Source organism: Magnolia sinica, chromosome 1 (assembly GCF_029962835.1).
Source record: "Magnolia sinica isolate HGM2019 chromosome 1, MsV1, whole genome shotgun sequence".
Classification (NCBI taxonomy): Eukaryota; Viridiplantae; Streptophyta; class Magnoliopsida; order Magnoliales; family Magnoliaceae; genus Magnolia; species Magnolia sinica.
The window spans coordinates 23,197,659-23,216,558 of record NC_080573.1 but is presented as its reverse complement, the minus strand read 5'-3'; the positions used below and the strand labels follow the sequence as shown (position 1 = coordinate 23,216,558).

General features: G+C 40.2%; 1 non-coding gene across 1 annotated transcript; it reads right to left on the bottom strand.

The window, feature by feature from the left end:
- Positions 1 to 17,658: 17,658 nt before the first annotated feature.
- LOC131222101 (small nucleolar RNA R71) lies at positions 17,659 to 17,765 on the bottom strand. Its single transcript, XR_009159813.1, has one exon. It is a non-coding gene; the product is annotated as a small nucleolar RNA R71 (small nucleolar RNA).
- Between the last annotated feature and the right edge of the window lie 1,135 nt (positions 17,766 to 18,900).

Sequence of the window (18,900 nt, the reverse complement as noted above, 5' to 3'; positions counted from 1 at the left end):
GACAGACCATGCAGATCACCGAGTTGTTGGACCGAGGTTAGAGAGCATCGTCTCCTAGGTCTCGAACTTGTGCAGGAGACGTCAAAGGCTATTGATATCATCAGGCAGAGGATGCGCACAGATCAGAGCCGACAGAAGAGTTTTGCTGATCGTCGGCGTCGTCCATTGGAGTTTGATGTAGGGGACCATGTGTATCTCAAGGTCTCGCCCATGAAGGGCTAGTTCGATTTGGAGCAAAGGGCAAGCTTGTCCCGAGATTCATAGGACCTTTTGAGATCACTAGACGCGTTGGCGCTGTGGCCTATCGGCTTGCCTTGCCATCTCAGTTGTCTGGCGTCCATAACGTTTTTCATGTCTCCATGTTGAGGAAGTATGGGTCAGACATCGTTCTTATTATCGATTGGCAGTCGTTAGAGGTTCGTGAGAACGCTTCTTACATCGAGCAGCCAGTCCGTATCCTTGATCAGAAGGAGCAGGTCCTCCGGACCAAAGTCATTCCGTTGGTGAAGGTTCAGTGGGGTCACCATTCTGTTGAGGAGGCTTCTTGGGAGCGTGAGGCCGAGATTCGTGAGCAATATTTCCATCTTTTTGATGATTGATTGTGCTGTATATTGTATGTTATCTCTGATGTTATGTTTCTTCTTCCTCTTGAGTTATAGCTAGTTGCGATGATTATGTAAATTTCGAGGATGAAATTTTTATTAGGAGGGGAGAGCTGTAAGCCCCGTATCCTAGACCATACCGTTCCATAGACTTCCGCGGTCTTTTCAGTCAAATTTCGGTAACCTTCGACCCTTAACTGGTATTTACGCGCGACCTTGATTCTCATGCTGTCAATGCGAGTCGACTCAACCCAAGACTTGTACCATAGCGGCCGGCACCGTAGTTCCGATGTTCCGACTTGCGCGCCGAGGCGATACCCTGGTTGGGAGATGTGGGCCAGCGTTCGGTGCGAGGAAAACGCCGCGTGTTGTAAAATCCGAGAGAATCTCTACAAGATGTCACATCAATCAATCCCATCATATCAAGTACATGTCAAGTACACATCACCTTTCACCCTTTCCCAAGCAAGCCCCAAAAGTAAAAAAGATCTTATAAGCCCATACCGTTCTTACACCAAAAACCCCTAAAGTAAAAAAGTATCTTACACACCCATCCATCTCTCTCTCATCCATCTCTCCATCACACATCACCCATCTCTCTTTACAACTCTCTCTCTCCTTCATTTTCAAATATCAATCCAAGCAACCCAAGAGCTCCTCACATCCAAGCCCTTCCATGGAGAGAAAAATACATATGTGAGGCCCACCTTTCCATCCCTAGATCTCCCATCCTAGCCATCCATTTCTCATCTTCCTCCATCAAAGAGAAGCACAAGGAGCTAAGGAAGTCAAGAGAGTAAGAAGATCAAGCGGTGGGTGCTTTGATAGGATATGTTTTAAGGTTTTTAAGATGGGCCAAGTGAGGCCAACCGATCAATGGTTTGGATCTCACTTTGAACCCTAAGATGTGGCCGATGGCCCACTTGGATCATCATGATCATTCCATGATGGGGCCATTCTCCATGGACCCCATCATGATGTTTATTTTCCTTGCATACTTAGGGTCATCTAGATCGTCTATTTTAGTGGAGAAGGGATCTCCACCGTTGGATTTCAATTTAATGGGCCCACATGTAATGGGACCCACTTGATGTATGATCTAGTGCAAGGGAGGGCCCATAGTGCCAGGGTCCCTCCATTACGCGTGTCCCACTCTCTATCTCTTTCTCTCTCTTCCTCTTTTTCCATTTTTTTATGTGATCATAGCCGGGTTGTATGGCCCACTTGGATGGACCCCACCCTGAAACATGTATTTTATCCAAGCCATCTTCAAGTGGAGCCCACCTTATATGTATTGTACCCACACCATCCTACATAAGGTGGCCCACCTAAGCAGGGCCCACTTCAAATGCATGTGACGGGCCAAACCGTCCAGCGTCCCTTAAAAAGGAAAGGCATAAATATTAGCTTCTTTCCAAGTTTGTGGGGTGGCCCACTTATACAGGCCTCACCTTGATGTATGTATTCGATCCACGCCGTCCATTCCTTTCCCAAGCTCATTTTAGGTGTTGAACCGAAAGATGGGACCAATCAGACCTTCAAGCAGGCCATACCATAGTAAATGGTAGTTTTCACCATTAAAATCTACCCTGAGGTTTTGATGTGCCAAAAATATATTGAATATTGGACTCGTTGGGTCTGTCTTGAGCAGTAAAGACCAATGGCTGGGGTGGATTTACATGATGCGGGCTGCACACCTGAAAAACTGCAAGAAAACGCATTTTTAAAAAAAAAAAAAAAATAATAAGCAATATAAAATTGTCTACGACAACAAGCAACAGAAGAATTCTCACAAATTTTTTTTTTAAATTTATTTTTATGACCCACCTTGATGTTTATCTGTCATCTAACCCGTTCATCGGGTGGGCCACTCCCTGACGTGGGCCCACTCCAAAAAGCAGCCTGATCTAAGGCTCAGGTGGCCCACATCATAATAAACAGTGGGATTGAACGGTGACCCTTGAAAACCCTTTTTGGGTCCACAGAAGTTTTGGATCAGGGTGAAATTTGTTTTCACCCTTCATCTAGGTCTACGTGACCTTATCAACGGGTTGGATGGAGTATAAACATTATGGTGGGCCCCACATGGAGCCCACTATGATATTTATGTGTTCGTGTGCGTGCGTGTGTGCGGTGGAGCCCACTGTGATATTTGTGTGCTCCCGTGCGTGCGTGTGTGGGTGTGTACGTGTGTGTATATATATATATATATATAATATTATATTATATATAATATTGTATGAAGTATATATAAATTATATATTATATTATATATAATATACTGGTGGTGGGAGGCCCATCTCAATTTACTTGTGGCCCATGGTTGAGGCCCACTTTGATATATATATGTAAGGCCCATGGGTCGAGGCCCATTTGATGTATTAGGGGCCCATGGGTCGAGGCCCATTTGATGTATTAGGGGCCCATGGGTTAAGGCCCATTAAGATGTATTGGGGCCTATGGGTTGAGGCCCATTTGATGTACATATGGGGCCCAATTGGTGTGGCCCATTTGATACACATAAGGCCCATGTGATTAGGCCCATTGTGATGTATTTTAAGGCCCATGGGTTATGGCCCATTGCAATGCACATAAGGCCCATTGGTGCGGCCCAATGATGTGGCCCACTTGATGAAGATAAGGCCCATATGATATAGCCCATTTGATGTATTTAAGGCCCAATGGGATGTACCTAAGGTCCATTGCAATATACGATCCCAACATGATTTATATAATGATGTTTACGTCGAGTTATGCCTTGGGAGCAATGGTGGTTTGACGTCCACATTGCAAGTATAATGTTGGTTAAATGTCCGCATTATGACTTTCCCTAGGGCCCATTGTTAGGCTCGTACGTGTTATGTGTACGCCGTCTAGGCCCATCTTCGTTATGAACATCATCCATCCCATATAACATGTTTAGTTCCATGATTCATGATCATATGCATCATACGTATGTTTGATATGAGAAATGACTGATCATCACATATGCCTTCGGGCAGATTGTTTAGGGGCTCTCGGATAGGGGGTGTTGCCCTACATGAGCGCACGATACGCGCAGGACTGTTGTATGACTGGATAGTGTGATTCATGCAATCGCATTGTGTGATATGGTACTGTACGCCCTAGCGACATCAGGGCCGTAGCCTCCACAGGCGTATCGTGGTTGGCAGGATTGGATACTGGAAATATTGTTCTACATGGAGTACTATAGATATCCCTGGGTGAAAGTCCCTAAACCCTTATGGTACCAATAGGTTGCTCCAACATCTAGACCGAGTGGGTGCATGAGCGTCGAGTGCCGATTACCAGACGGTTGCGCTTTCCACTGTGTCGTGGTCGGTTGGAAGGGGGTGCGGCCTTACCCGCCCGAGAGTAGGGGGCAATGCTAGGCTGAGTCTGACCAGCTCAAGGAATGGGTCCGCTATTGACGAGCCGAGCCCGATATTGGCAGACAGATAGTGAGGTCTTTTCCACTCACCTTATTGCGCGCGATGGGGTGACAATCTGTCTTGGAGTGTACTAGACCCCAGTAATATTCTAGATTTTGAGTTGTATTGATATGTGGATTTAGATGAAGATTTGTATGCTTGGGTTGCATTTCGCATTACATGGCCTTGGTATGGCCGACATCATTCTTTGCACCGCATGGCCTTGGTACGGCTAATGGTATTCTTGGCATTCATCAGCATGTTCCGCATTACTCTGATACTACATAACTGCATTACCACCTTGAGCATACACTTTCACCACCCTCTAAGCTTTCTATAAGCTTATGCACGACCGTTGCGTGCAGGTGACGTTGGATCGTAGCAGCGCTGAGGCTTAGGCGCGTGGCAGATCATTTTGGAGTTTTTGTTTATCATCATTGTATTTCCCTTTATACACATTATACTTGTAAAGTTTTTGATCATAGTGGAAATGTGATGGAGTTTTTGGTTGTTGTTTGTGGGTTATGCCTTTGGTTATGCTTATTATGAATCAAACTAATGTTAAAAAATAAATAAAAAAAATCCTCCTCGTAGCATCACAGGATCGGAACCTGGCGAATGGCCGCTGGCAGCCGAAAATGGGGTTCTATGATTGCTGTCGGCGCTGGATTCGGTGATCGAAAATTTTGTGAGCCAAGTTTCCGAGTTTGGGGCGTGACACTAGTGATGTCATCGGTGACAGGATGGGTGAAGTGGCAGATGCTGTAAAGTCCCTGACTATCACTATGTCTCAGGGCAAAACAATGACCCGAGTCCAGAAAATGTTGAGTATACTTGAAGAAGTTGACGGACTCAGTCCCGAAGACCAACTTCATGTTGCCCTGTTGAAGTAGGGGGATCTTGTTAGCACTGACTTTTTTATGAAGATGGGCCATGAGAGGAGGAAGGAGTGGCTGCAGAAATTTCTCGAACGCAGTGGCCCTATTTAAAAAATATCTACCTTTGATACACAACTTATGGAAACTTGATGAAACTGAACACCTTTTTTTTTTGTTTATGTTTTGTATAACTGTTATGGTATGATGGGTTTGGATGGTTGCTGATTTTGGTTTGCATGGGTGCTGACAGATCACAAAACATACCGATATGTGATAATTTTGGATAATGATGTTGCTGATTGTTGGACCATCCGCAGTTTGATGTGGATAGCTGAAAATGTATTTCAGCTTACTTCTTTTGGAAAATTGGCCAATGTAGATTGATTGGTTAATGCATGTACCCGCTATACTGTCTGCATGGTTTGGTTACTCTAGCATTCATGTTTTTGATGGATTTGTTGCTGCTATTTCATTATACTGTCATCTCATTAAACTATTATTTATATATAATCTTGTAAATATGTGATGATTATTGACTCGATATAATGAATGTTGAATGTGTATGATCCTGCTTTTACATACACAGGGACTTCATATAATGATAGTTGAAATTGTATGATATTGCTTTAATGTAAACAGGGTTTATATATTTCTACTCAATTCAACTACGAATTGAATCCATCATTTGGTGTTTCAGGTGAGAAAGTGATTTATTCGTCCATCTTTTCTATCATAAACTGCTCATGTGTTGTTTTTAGTTATATATAAAGCTGAGGATACTGACTGAAGACTTGATTCACTTCAAATCTGATAGTATGCTTATTTTATAGGTAGAAATGGGTAAATACTATGTCGTATATGTGGGTAGAATGCCAGGAATCTATGACAACTGGGAGGTTGCTCGAGAACAGGTTGATGGATTCAGTGGGTGCAGACACGATTGTTCAGAACATACGGTGAGGCTGCTACTAAATGTACCAGATTCAAGGTATGAACCTACAATTGGAATGCAATAGTAAAAAATTTACATATTTTTGGGTATTATCAGATTAGTCCATCGTATCATACTTACATAATTCATGTAGTTACATGAATGTAGGCCAATCTGCAGTAAAGTGGATCAGTCGACACCCTTGGTAAACCCTATAGGGCATCAACAAACATGACAGAAAGATAGTCCAGAAGACTTGAAAGTGATGCTGCTCCGTTTCATCTATCAGCTAGCACTGACGAAATTCAAAATGGAGTGCCAGTTTATCGAGCTCGGACATGAATTGATATGGTACAGAGAAAGGGAATTTGATTGTCATCTTCAAAATTCTGATTGGGTTGGTGCTTATATATGCAGTGGTTGCATGGTTTGTTTCAAGTTTCTGATGTTATGGAATCATTGGGTGGGGTGTGGACGATATAGCTACCCCTGAATTGACTGATGTTTCAAGGTCATGCGTTTTCTACTTTCCTTTTTTTTTTCTAGAAAAAACATTTTAGTATATTAATTGTTAATTTTTTTTTTTTTGATAAATGGACAAATCTCTACTTTATTTGTATTAATCATATAATATTGATAGTTATTTCATATCTTATTTTAGTTTATTTTTCCTATATTCAGTGGTGTTTCAGTATTTTTTTATTTTTATTTTTTTAATTCGTTGGACATACATTAGCTGTGTTTCTGTTATTTGAAACTAGGTATTTATTATTTTAAAATTAGGTATGTGAGTGCCGCGGGCCAGACCATGATATATGTGCCGCATCCATTCCGTTCATCCATTTTTAAAGATGATTTTAAGTCTAGATACAAACTCATGAGAGGTATATGAATCATTGTAGTGGGGCCCACATAGCATAGAATCTCAGCCATTGGGTGGTGGTTCGTTTTGCTTGTCATTCCATCGGTGGTCTGTAGCAAGTATTGTATGTGGTATGCGCTAGCGGCGCCCTGAGTCCAATCCTAATTCAAACAGTGAAATAGGTATATCCACTGCTTATGTTTCCAAACCCACTCCATACCAAACACTCTGCTCATCAATGAAAAGACTCGTCGATACAGTCTACAAAGCCAGGAGTATATAAGACGTATAGCAAAACAATGCAATACAGCCCTGGACGTGAATCCAAACACGCCCCTAGGTGGACCACACCAAAAAAAAAAAGTGGGGACTGAAAGCCCGCCATTAAAAATTTCTTAGGCCCACAGGAATGCTATATTTGTCATCCAACCTGTTGATAAGGTCACAAGAACCTGGATGAATGGGACCGTACAGATATCAACTTGATCAAAATCTTTTGTGGCCACAAAGTTTTTAATGTTCAGTCACCTATGTTTCATGTTGTGATGTACTTTATTTTTGGGATCCTGCACTGTAATGAATGTAGAATCGGACAGCGTGAATATAAGACACATGCATCACTGTCGGCCCCATTGGAATCCACCGAAGTTGCGCCCCTCTTCAACTGCATGCACACGTGGAGTAGAGAGTGAGATCATGACAGTCCACCCATGGATGGTGCCTGGCTCAAATCCCACAATGTTAGGACAATCCTGGTCATCACTTTTCCTGCATTTGCAATACAACTTACTGTATTTGGTTTTTGCCGTGTACTTGAAGACTACGGAATCGATGTGTGTTTTTCTCTAATTTCTTTCTTCTTTATTAAAATCCTCCTAAGGGCCACTGTACTGTTTATTTGACATCCAATCTGTTGATTAGGTCATACATACCCAAATGAAGGGAAAAAAGAAAGATCAGCTAGATCCAAAACTTTTATGCCCCCAAAAAGTTTTTAATGGTCGACATTCATTCAACACTGTTTCATGTAATGTGGTCCTTTTGAAATTGGGATATACCTCATTTTTGGTATTATATCATAAGATGATCTAGAAAAATAGATGGACGGCATGGATGAAACACGTACATCATGGAGGGGCCCGCAGAGCACCGACGATCAGCCATTGGCTGGTGGCAGGGGGAGCAGCCTATCCGTTTCCGATAAAACCATACATCATGGACCACAGCTTTTCCACCAGCACACAGTACCAAGGTTGGTGCGGTGTGCTACACTACGCAATCCGAGTCCGTATGTATGTATAAGAAATGATCTAATACTCTCCCAGATCACAGTATATAAGTTACAGTGCTCCTAGTTGCATAGGTCCACTTGGATGCTCCAATTGATCTATTTGAACTGTATATTAAGCCCAGGACACATTTCATAATCAATGACACAAAAATATCACATCTCACACTAGTGAAAATATTCACTTTGACATTTATCCACATTCACAAAACATAGACATATCTACATAAAAGATAAAAGAGCGTATAGTTAGAGAGCTTTATTATTATTTTAGGTTCTTATGACATGCCTGGAGATTATATAATGGGTAATAGTTATTGATATTGGAACTTGAAATCCCGTACTGGAACTTGAAATCCCATACTCTCTCTAGATACACAAGATGAGATACAAATGAAAAAAATAAAAAAACAATTTCATGACATTCAAAGTGCTCTATTTGCCAGGGAAAAAATGGAGGCATTCAAAGTGCTTTATTTGCTTCCATCACAAGTTTGTGCAAGTGTGGGACCCATGGTTAGTTCACTAATATTATTTGCATATTTGTCTGCTATAAATGGATCATCCGCCAAAGTCTTCCTAGTGGGACCCATATAATCTCTAGTTTTGTATTTTTTTTTAAAAAAAATTATTTATTGAGTACAAGTTGCTATTTTTTTAATTTATTTTATTTTCTGTTAGAAAATGACTACTCAAAGCAACTCCCTATACCCAATGTCAATGGAAGATGGGATGTATGGTTGTTGGATCTTCACGAAATCGACCACAAATGTCGAAAAACAATCCCTTGGCTGAAAACAACCATTCTAATCAAAATACAAGTTGGTTACAAGATGTCTGGGCTAATAGGACAATTGGCATGATGATAATTGCAAAAAAAAAAAAAAAGAGCCATCAATTTAGACCGATGATCACAAGAGATCATAACTATTTATGTTTCTCAATCTGCTTGCAACTAGCAATGGGCCATTGCCTCACTAGCTGAAGTCAATTACAGCGTGATATTTGTCCATCCGGTTAGCTATGGAAATCCTTCTTATAGAGCATTGATTCAAGCATGGAGAGAGAGAGAGAGAGAGAGAGAGAGAGAGAGAGAGAATTGTTAATAAAAGTATGCAACGAAAGCGCACATCTAAAGCTCTGATACCAATGTTAGGAAACAACTACTTAAAGCAATTTTCTGTGTCCAACAACAGTGGAAGATGGAGGTACAGTTGTTAGATCTTTCCGGAGGCTTCTCATGTCTTTGGAAGAGAGTTATGCCACTTTTACTAGTGTAAGAAGATGTCTAGAGGAGTACCACATTGTAAGTCATGTGGTAGTAGTGGAGCTTGACTTCCCGCTCACAATGCTTCTTTGCACTCTACGTGTTTAAGCTTGAGATTCTGTGTCTATTGGTCATGAGTTCCTTAACCATTATATAGGGATGCAATCATAAATGTTATCAATAATAGGAGATGAGCATTTCCAAAACTTCTAAACTAACGGTTGCAGGGAAAGATGAACAGCTCAAAAATTGTTAGAGCATGTCTCTCTATCTTCCACATGACTTGTAAAAAACAAAAGGTATTACTCTCTTGTTAAGAGGGAAAAACATAGACAGAGGTCAACATTTCCTACTTTTCAAATAGATGCAAATGTCTTATGGATGATACATCTACACGGCCATAATCCATGATCTTAATACAACACATACAACTATACTCTAATGGAATGCATATAAAATGTATTTGAAGTACAAATTCCTGGAGTGCACGAACTCATGCCCCCCAACAACTTTCAAACCATCGTATTAGATTGTGCAATTTGTAATTAAGATTCCTGATTTATAATTAATTTTAATTTAATAGATAATTAAAATTTGTAATCTTTATACAATAAATCTTAAATTTATTTTATTGTAGATTTAGCTATGTACATCTTTATAAGAGAACTTCTCCATTATTAATGAAACATATAAAAGAATTTCTCCTCTTTATATGGTATAGAGAACCAGCTTTGATTTTGTCTTGGAAATCTCATTCTCTTTATCTGCAGTAACCACTTCCCTGCTCAAACTACCATTTCCTTTTTATCCTTACCAATTTTCCTTAATTATCATGTACAAATATCTGTGGAGCACATGCGTGTGCAATAAGGCTATATATAGGATACCATGTGCCAGCATGGCACGTCTGAGATCCAATCCATCCATCAAGTTGGTCCAAACTTCTACATGTTTTTCCCATATCCAAATCCTGTCCGCTCAGCAAGTAGGCCACAATATTAGAAAAGTTCAAAGCCGTCCATTCTTTTTCTAATTGTGGTCCACCTGACCGGTAGATCAACCTGATTCTTAAGTTAGGGCATCAATATAAGGGTGCCATTCTGATGGATAGATTGGATCTTGAACCTATCATGCCATACACATACATCTGTGGCATGTATATGGGCTTCATGGCCCACACGTGCGCTCTTAGCAATGCTCTTAGGCGTGATGTACTGGCCGACAGGCTAGGTTGACAAAATACAGGGATGCAGTCTATTAACGGAAAGAAGGACAGATCCAGACCCCAACAGCACACGTGTAGAGCTTCACGGGGCCATGCGCGTATGCAATAAAGCTCAATGCACCCCACACATGTGCCGACATGACACAAGAGGTCCAAGATCCAATCCACCCATCAGAATGGCACCATTGTATTAATATCCTAGCCCAGAAATCAGGTTAAACCACTGGTCAGATGGGCTGTTGGCAAAACAAATGTACGGCTCTAAAAACCTACCAGAAATTTTCTAACCCATCCACTTATTTCTAATAATGGGCCCACATGCTGAGTGGACTGGATTTACTTTTGCGAAAACTTGTAAAATGTTAAACTAAGGTGATAGTTGGATTGGATCTAGCACGTGTCTTGCTGGCTCATGTGTGGCATGTGCATGAGCTTTTCTGCTCAGACGCATGCGAGCTTAGCAAAGCTCCTGCCTAAGGTAATGAGTTCACATGGATGGACAGATATGTAATGCTCTAAAATATAAAATGTAAGATGTAATTGAGGGGGTGTACTTTCCATGGAATTCATCTCTCATGTGTGAGAAACTAGCACACGTGCTGCATCCAAGGCACCCATCAGCAGGTCCCACCCCACCTGATTTTAAATTATAAGTCACTGCACCTAATTTATATTTAACTTTATTTTATCATTTTCCTTTATTCAATCAGGCTCACCGTATTAAATTATAATCAGATGTAGCCATCTTATTTTTCTTGATGACGTTGGGCTCACTGCCACGGTGGACAAGGGACATGATATGTTAGATATGTTATGAGTCCCTTGGGGGGCGTTTGGCGCAAGGTATTAGATGTCATTAGGTGAGATAGAATTGCATTTGGTCCCCTCCCATTCTATCCAGCATTTGGAGAGGATGGGAAAGATGGGGATTAGGTGAGATGGAATTGCATCTAGTCTTGTGGAATTGCATTTGGTCGCATGCAGATTTTCCCGGGATTTTGAAATCCACTACACATGTGGGCCCCACATTGATGCATGCTTTTATCCATGCTGTCCATCCATATACACCATGTACATTCTAGTTATATATGTGTACAAGTGAACGACATCCGTTGTGAATTTGGTCCGTTGATTACAATTCCATGGTCCACTGAACATGATTTTGCTTAATCTCGTATTTTCTCATAACAAAATTTGTATCCCAAACATGGGATTGGATGGCTACAATGGTATTTCTAGACATGCAATCATTGTGCAATAATGATGTTAATCCCATCTAATACAATTCAATATCATTCAATTTCACAGACCAAACATGCCCTTGGTATACGTTAATACACCATCCTCTAACAGCTCGAACTTTGGGGGAAAGTGCTAGTTTGACATGATATCAGAGTGAATATGCATATATAATGTGTTGTCTCCGGGCATTGTTTATGCTGTTAGTATCCTCCACTTTTGCCTAATATATTCCCACGTAGAGTTCCACCCCATATGTGCAGAAGAGTGTTAAAGTCTCTTGATATGCATTGATGCACTGTCCTTTATAGGCTCGAGTTTTTAGAGCAACTGGTTATTTGACATGATAGAGAGGATCTTATTATTATAGAGGGGTGTGTCACTTGATTAATGGTTAAGATCTATTGAAAGTGGCTTCCATTTTATTTTAACCAACCAACCCTACCCAAAGTATCATCCAACAGCTAAATTTCAACAAAAAAATAAAAATAAAAATCTATGAACCAAAGTCTAGGATTGTTCCATCAATTTGATTTTTGGACTCTTAATTTGTGATACTAGGTTATAGGGTTAGTCGGTTTACCTTTAGTGAGCATCAAAATATTCCACCTAAGAAAATAGGTAAGAGAGTAATTCCAAATTTTTTATCATTTCTTTCTGATCATGTCGAGATAAATATATAGAATTTGAGAGGAGGAAAGGAAAAGTTTGTGTACAATATAACTACTTGATGTAAGGGCAGAGAGAGTGAGAATAGCACAACTATGTTAAGAAAATGAGTCTTAATCATACTCTTCAACACTCCTTAAATTGGGGCTGAGATATCAATGACGCCCAACTTATGTGATGAACTTTGAAACATCAAATTTCCAATGGTTTTTGTGAAATAATTGGCTAGCTGGTTATCAGTCCGAACAAGTAGAGTAGAAATTTCCTTGGCTCAAATATTTTTTCTGACAAAGTGATATATTTCAATGTGCTTTGTCATTTTATGAAACACAAGATTAGACGCAATGTGACTGGCTGCTTGATTGTCACAAAACATATTACTATGATTTTCATCATGAAAACTAATGTCCTTAAGTAGAGATTTAATCCAAATAAGTTCACATGTAGTTGAAGAATTGCTCTATACTTTGCATTAACGTTGGATTGGGTAACAATATTTTGTTTCTTATTTTTTGGATATAACTAGGTTACTGCCAACAAAGGTACACATACTAGTTGTAGATCTTTTATCAAATGAACAACCTGCCCAATCAACATCCGAGTAGCCCTCAATTTTTAAATTATTATTACACCTCATTAATACTCCTTTTTTAAGAGAGCAATTTACATACCGGAGGATTTTATCAACGGCTTCTATATGGATGGATGATGGCATATACGTGATATCTTCAATAAACTTCCTCATTTCCTCAGAAAGGCAAACATTGACAGTTGATTGAAGCATTGATAAGCTTTACGGATACCTAATTTGAATGTCTATGTATCAAGTGTCGTATGGTGCCTAAGTACAATATTCTAAGGCTTTAAGACCTTAAGCCCATAATGAAATCCTTATATAACACCTGCTTTTATGTGGCATCTAAAACACCTAGGCTTCTCGGCCTTGCCATATTGTATATGTAAAATCCACTCCGTCCATCTGGTTTTATCCTTGATTTTAGGACATGCAAACAATCAGCAAGATCCATAACTCATGTGGGCCAAGCTATCAGGAAGAATGGGATGGGATGCCAACCATAGATATTTGTGTTGGGCCATCATGTTCTATGGCATCCATCCATTAGGTTTGTTCCTCGATTATAAGACTTGTGGCAAAATAATAAGTGATATCCACAAATTAGTGGGTCATAAGATAGGGAACAATGGGTATGGGACCATGGGTGTTTAGTATTTGTGTTGGACCATGGGAGTTTTAAATCAAGTTGATATTTGTGTGTACGGTTCCCGTAAGGGTTCTTACCAGATGGATGGAGTGGATTTTCATATACAACATGGTGGCCCTACGGAGCTTAGACATTTTTTACATGTAAGGTACTGAGAGCCATGTTAGGGTATCGTGACAACATAAGGGCTAATTTGGTTACTTGTATTTGGAATGCATTGGATTCCAAATCTCAAATACATGGGAATCCAATACGTTTAAAACCTCAATTGTGTTTGGCATCTTGTAATTGAAATGCACTAGAATCTAAAGTTTTCATTTGGTAGCCTATGTTTAAAAAGCATTAAAATCTTATATCATATTCGTAGAAGCCTGAATTTGATTAATTAAATCATCTACAATATTCCAAAACGGTGTGCATGTGTAACATTATAAATAGTCATTGTAATAAGTCTCTTAAAATGGCCACACGTGTGTACACATGTGACGTGGTCACACGTGTAGTTATCATGTCGGGGTTCAATCTTTATGCATTTGGCTTGAGTGTACATGAGTCGTTGTTGAGGGTCAAATATTGTATATTAGACCCCATTGATTAGCTGAATTTACGAGCATGATACTGTTTAACGCTTTATTTTTAATCATGATTGTGATGCAAGGTGAATCTACGAGCCTGGACCGAAAAGGGTGCTTAAAGCATGGATTTAATGTTCTGATGACACCAGAGCATGGGACGGACTCCAGAGAACCAAGATCAACAGAATTACACACCAGGGACCTGGAAAAATCGGGAAACTGAAGCTCAAGCGGCCTGAAAGTCAGCCAGAATGCAAGATCACTGGGTTTCCACCATCTGTTCAGCTTAAAACTTTATACATGGCTCGAGGACCAAAAACTAACCGTACATGTCAAATTTCAGCCATTGGATCCTTCTAGAAGTGTCCCAACGGACAGATCAGCCCATAAATCAGTGATTTGGGGCCCGCCTGGTATCTGGAAATGTGTTAATTTTGGACTCAACGCCTTAACTGAGGCGAAAAAATGGATGGACGGCACAGATTTCTCTCGAACATCACGATGAACCCATATGTACATTGCATATACATGGGGTACATGTGCACGAGAAGTGCACCAGACGGAGAGTCCGGTCAAACAACGGACTGACCCGAAGTCCGTTTTTTAAAGGAAACAGCGTCCGACGCTGTTTCGATGGGTGATCGCTGTGGGCCCCACTCGCTCCTCAGTTCAACGATCCGCTCCGTTCATTGAAATCAGGAGGTCAAACTGACCGTACCCTGATCTGTTTTCTAATTTTTTTCAGATGCTACATTTACATGAAGGTTTCGTTGCAGGATGGACGGCACCAAGAAAACTTCCGTGAGTCACCACGAACCTGACCCAAAACCGATTATGATCTACTGGATTTTCATGAAAAACTCGGTGGACGGAATGGATTTCTCAAAAACAACATCAAAGTGGGCCCACCAACTTCGATAGCAATCCCCGCGTGCGCAGGCCCTGTTTCCGCATCCGGTCGAGCCCGGGATTTGCGGGGGGTAGTGGGCCACGATCATTAATATTTTGAGTAATCCAGACCATCTAATGTGTCCACGGGGAGGCCAATAACCTAGCCAAGATTTCAAAAATGACGGATAGATTGATATCGCGCCGGAATTACACTCCAAACGCAAGATGTTCTACGCTTTCGCTGCGCACGCGAACGCTGTTACGTAAACAGCTGTCCTTCCTCCCCTTATGCAGCAACTTAGACTTCGGCATGAAGTCTTCACGATGGAGCGGACCAGAGAAGAGGATATAAGGGAGAGAGCATGGCTGAGGCAAGGGGGCTGCACGTGAGCTTGGAGGAAGGATCGACTTGGTTTTTTTTTGGTAAGATAAAGAAGGAAGCTGGACGTGGAGTTGGACAGGGTTGGACGTAGCTGCACATGAGCTGAGAGAAAGAGATCTGGTTCTTCTTCTATTCTTTCTCTTTTTATTTTAAATCCAGCCGCATCATGCCTGTGTGTGGCTAAACCTCTTAGCTAGGGCTAAGAGGTGAAGCCTGTAGTGAGTGGGAGATACTATTTCATACTTTTAATTTAAATTCATGAACTGAATTTGATTTCTGTTTATTATTAAAGGAATGTTTTCTTAGTCTTTAATGGTCTGTTGTGACTGAAATTACAATGGGTCTGCAATGGCTTTGAATATTTCTTTTCCCCTTTTTGATGTTTATGATGCCAGGAAGCCCTGTTGTTCACCATTGTCTCCTAGGCATGGTTGGATGATGGTACCCTTCCTAACTTTCATGCACTGTTGATTGGTTGGTAATTAGTTTAATCATGTTGTTTGCTTTGTCTCCTGGGCATGGTTAGATGATGGAATCCATTCTAATTCATATACCTTTCATCTCTTGAAAACCAGATCAAGTAAGTTCAGTTTGAATTCCATAATTCTTGATGCAGGCAAAAGACCTCCCTGATCCCTACAAGTGGATCCTCTGAATCCCTAGTTTCCTTCCTCTGAATTACTTAAGTTTTAGATAATTATTCCATAATTATTCCATAAATTTTATTTGGTTTAGACCACATCTTAGTTTAGTTCTAGTTCTACTTGGTTTTAGATAACGTACAGGTATCAGTCCTTTGGGATTCGACCTCGGTCTTACCGAGTTTATTACTACATCACAACCCTATACTTGGGGAGTGAACAAGTTTTTGGCGCCGTTGCCGGGGACTGACGGTTGCGATTCTCTGAAATTAATTAGGTTTAGAATTAATTTAAGATTAGGATTTTACTAACTTTAGGTTAAGGTTTTTATTTTATTTTGTTTTTAGAAACTAACCTGTTTTCCTGATTTTGTAGGACCCTGACATGAGTTTCTAAATTGGTAATTCCTTCCTAATTTCTCTACTTTTTCTACTCTTAAAATTAGGGTTTAAATTTTAGAAATTTTCTAATTCTAGTATCCTCCTATCTATAGGAAATAGTTTATTTTTAGAAACTTTCCTCTTTTGTTTTTAGAAACTAGGTTAGTTATTTCCCTTTTTAGAAATTAACTTTCTATTTTTATTTTTAGTAACTTTCTAATTTTAACTCTTTTAGAATCTAACTTTGTTTCCTAATTTATTTTTAGAAGTTTTCTAGAAACTAACCTTCCTATTTTGTAGGCCTTTAAGATAGAAATTTCTAATTCGGTAAGCTCCTTCTCTACTTCCTATTTTTCAGTTCTCTTTTAGTAATTTACTTTCTAGTTTAGGACTTTCCTAATTTATTTTAGAAGTTTCCACTTTCTTTTAGGAATTCTTTCTTTTAAAGGATTGTTCCTCTCCTTTTTAGAATATAACCTATTTTGTTTTATTTTGCAGGTTTTTAACTTAGGGACTCCAATTTGGTAATTTCTTTCCAACTCTCTCTTTCTTTCTAGATTTTCTTTTCCTTTCTTAGGAATAGGTTTTGAATTTAATTGAGGGCTGTAAGTGTTTCATGCCCAAGTGAGCCCGTGACAACACTCGACGTCTCTTGACTGAAGGAGGATTGGTTGAGGGGTTGACTATCCATCGCAGGACTAGACACCACTCGAATTCCCCTGAGTTAATTGAAGTTATGGCTGAAGACCAACCTCCTCTACTTCCACCCAGGGTGGAGGATACCCAAGATGAGAACGAGGTGCATCAGGCACCCCCGCCTCGTACTTTACGAGATTATCTACAACCGGTGGGAGTGAGTACGCCCTCATACATGATTTTTCCTTAAAACACAGGACAAATGGACATCAAGTCAGGAGTTATCCAACTCCTTCCCAAATTCCATGGACTTGAATCAGAAAGTCCATATGTACATTTGAAAGAGCTCGATGAGATTATAGTTACATTATGTTTTCCTAATGTATCTGAGAATACAATTAGGCTAAAACTCTTTCCTTTTTTCTTAAAAGATAAAGCTAAGAGGTGGTTACATTCACTGCGTCCTAGATCCATTGGCACATGGAACGACATGCAGAGAGAATTCATAAAAAAATTCTTCCCACATCATAAAATGATTACCCTCAGAAAAGCAATCATGAACTTTGCCCAAAAGGAAGATGAAACATTCTTCCAATGTTGAGAAAGGTTCAAAGATTTGGTCAGTTCATGCCCACAACACGGATTTGAAACGTGGCATATTACAAATTTTTTCTATGATGGACTGACATCTTCCATGCGCCAAATGGTCGAGACAATGTGTAATGGGGAGTTCATTAATAAAGATGTTGACGAGGTATGGGATTACCTCGATAGTCTTGCTGAAAAAACACAATCATGGGACTATTACCCAAAGTCGAACACCACGTCTAGGCCGACTCAATTAAAGGAGAAAGGTGGATTATATCTCTTGAAAGAAGAGAATGATCTCAAGTGTAAAGTGACTACGCTCATAAGGAAAGTTGAGGCCATGGAAGGAAAGAAGGATAAGGTTAATGAAATTGTTTGCGGCATCTGTGATTGCAACATTCATACAACTGAAAATTGTCCTACAATACCCGCCTTTCGAGGAGTGTTGAATGAACAAGCTAATGCCGTAAACAACTATCAAAGACCTTTTACTAGACCTAACTCCAATACGTACAATCCTGGTTGGAAAAATCATCCAAACTTTAGTTGGAGGAATGGACAAACGGCTATCCCTCAAGGTTTTTTTAATCAAAATCCAAATCAAGTGAAACCTCAAGAGGAACCGGTTCAAAATTCCATACAAGAGCTGGCTCAGGCAATGCGGGGAATTACAGATTTTATGCAAAAGATAGATTCTCGTATGACGGTTATAGAAAAGGGGATGCTTCCTGCACAACCTCTCCCCAATCCTAAACCGCAGTACGAGATTAATGATCCCAGCTCTTCAAATCAAATGGGGCACGCTAAATCCATTATCACTCTTAGGAGTGGAAAGATTATTGATAAAACTCTTCCGGTTAGGCCCGAAAAGCCTCAAGAACCAGAAGAGGACAACAATGATGGATCTAGTGATGCCCCACAAAAATTAGAACCGGAACTTCTAGAGAAGCCAGTTGCTCCATTCCCCCAACGGTTGGTTTCACCAAAACCTCTCTATAACTCTCAGGATATCCTAGAGGTGTTGAAACAAGTGAAAGTCAGCATTCCTCTACTTGATGTCGTGAAACAGATACCTTTATATGCCAAATTCCTGAAAGACCTATGCACGACCAAACGACGGCAGAGTATTCAAAAGAAGATCTTCTTGACCGAGAAAGTGAGTGTCATCCTAAAGCAAGACGTGCCATAGAAA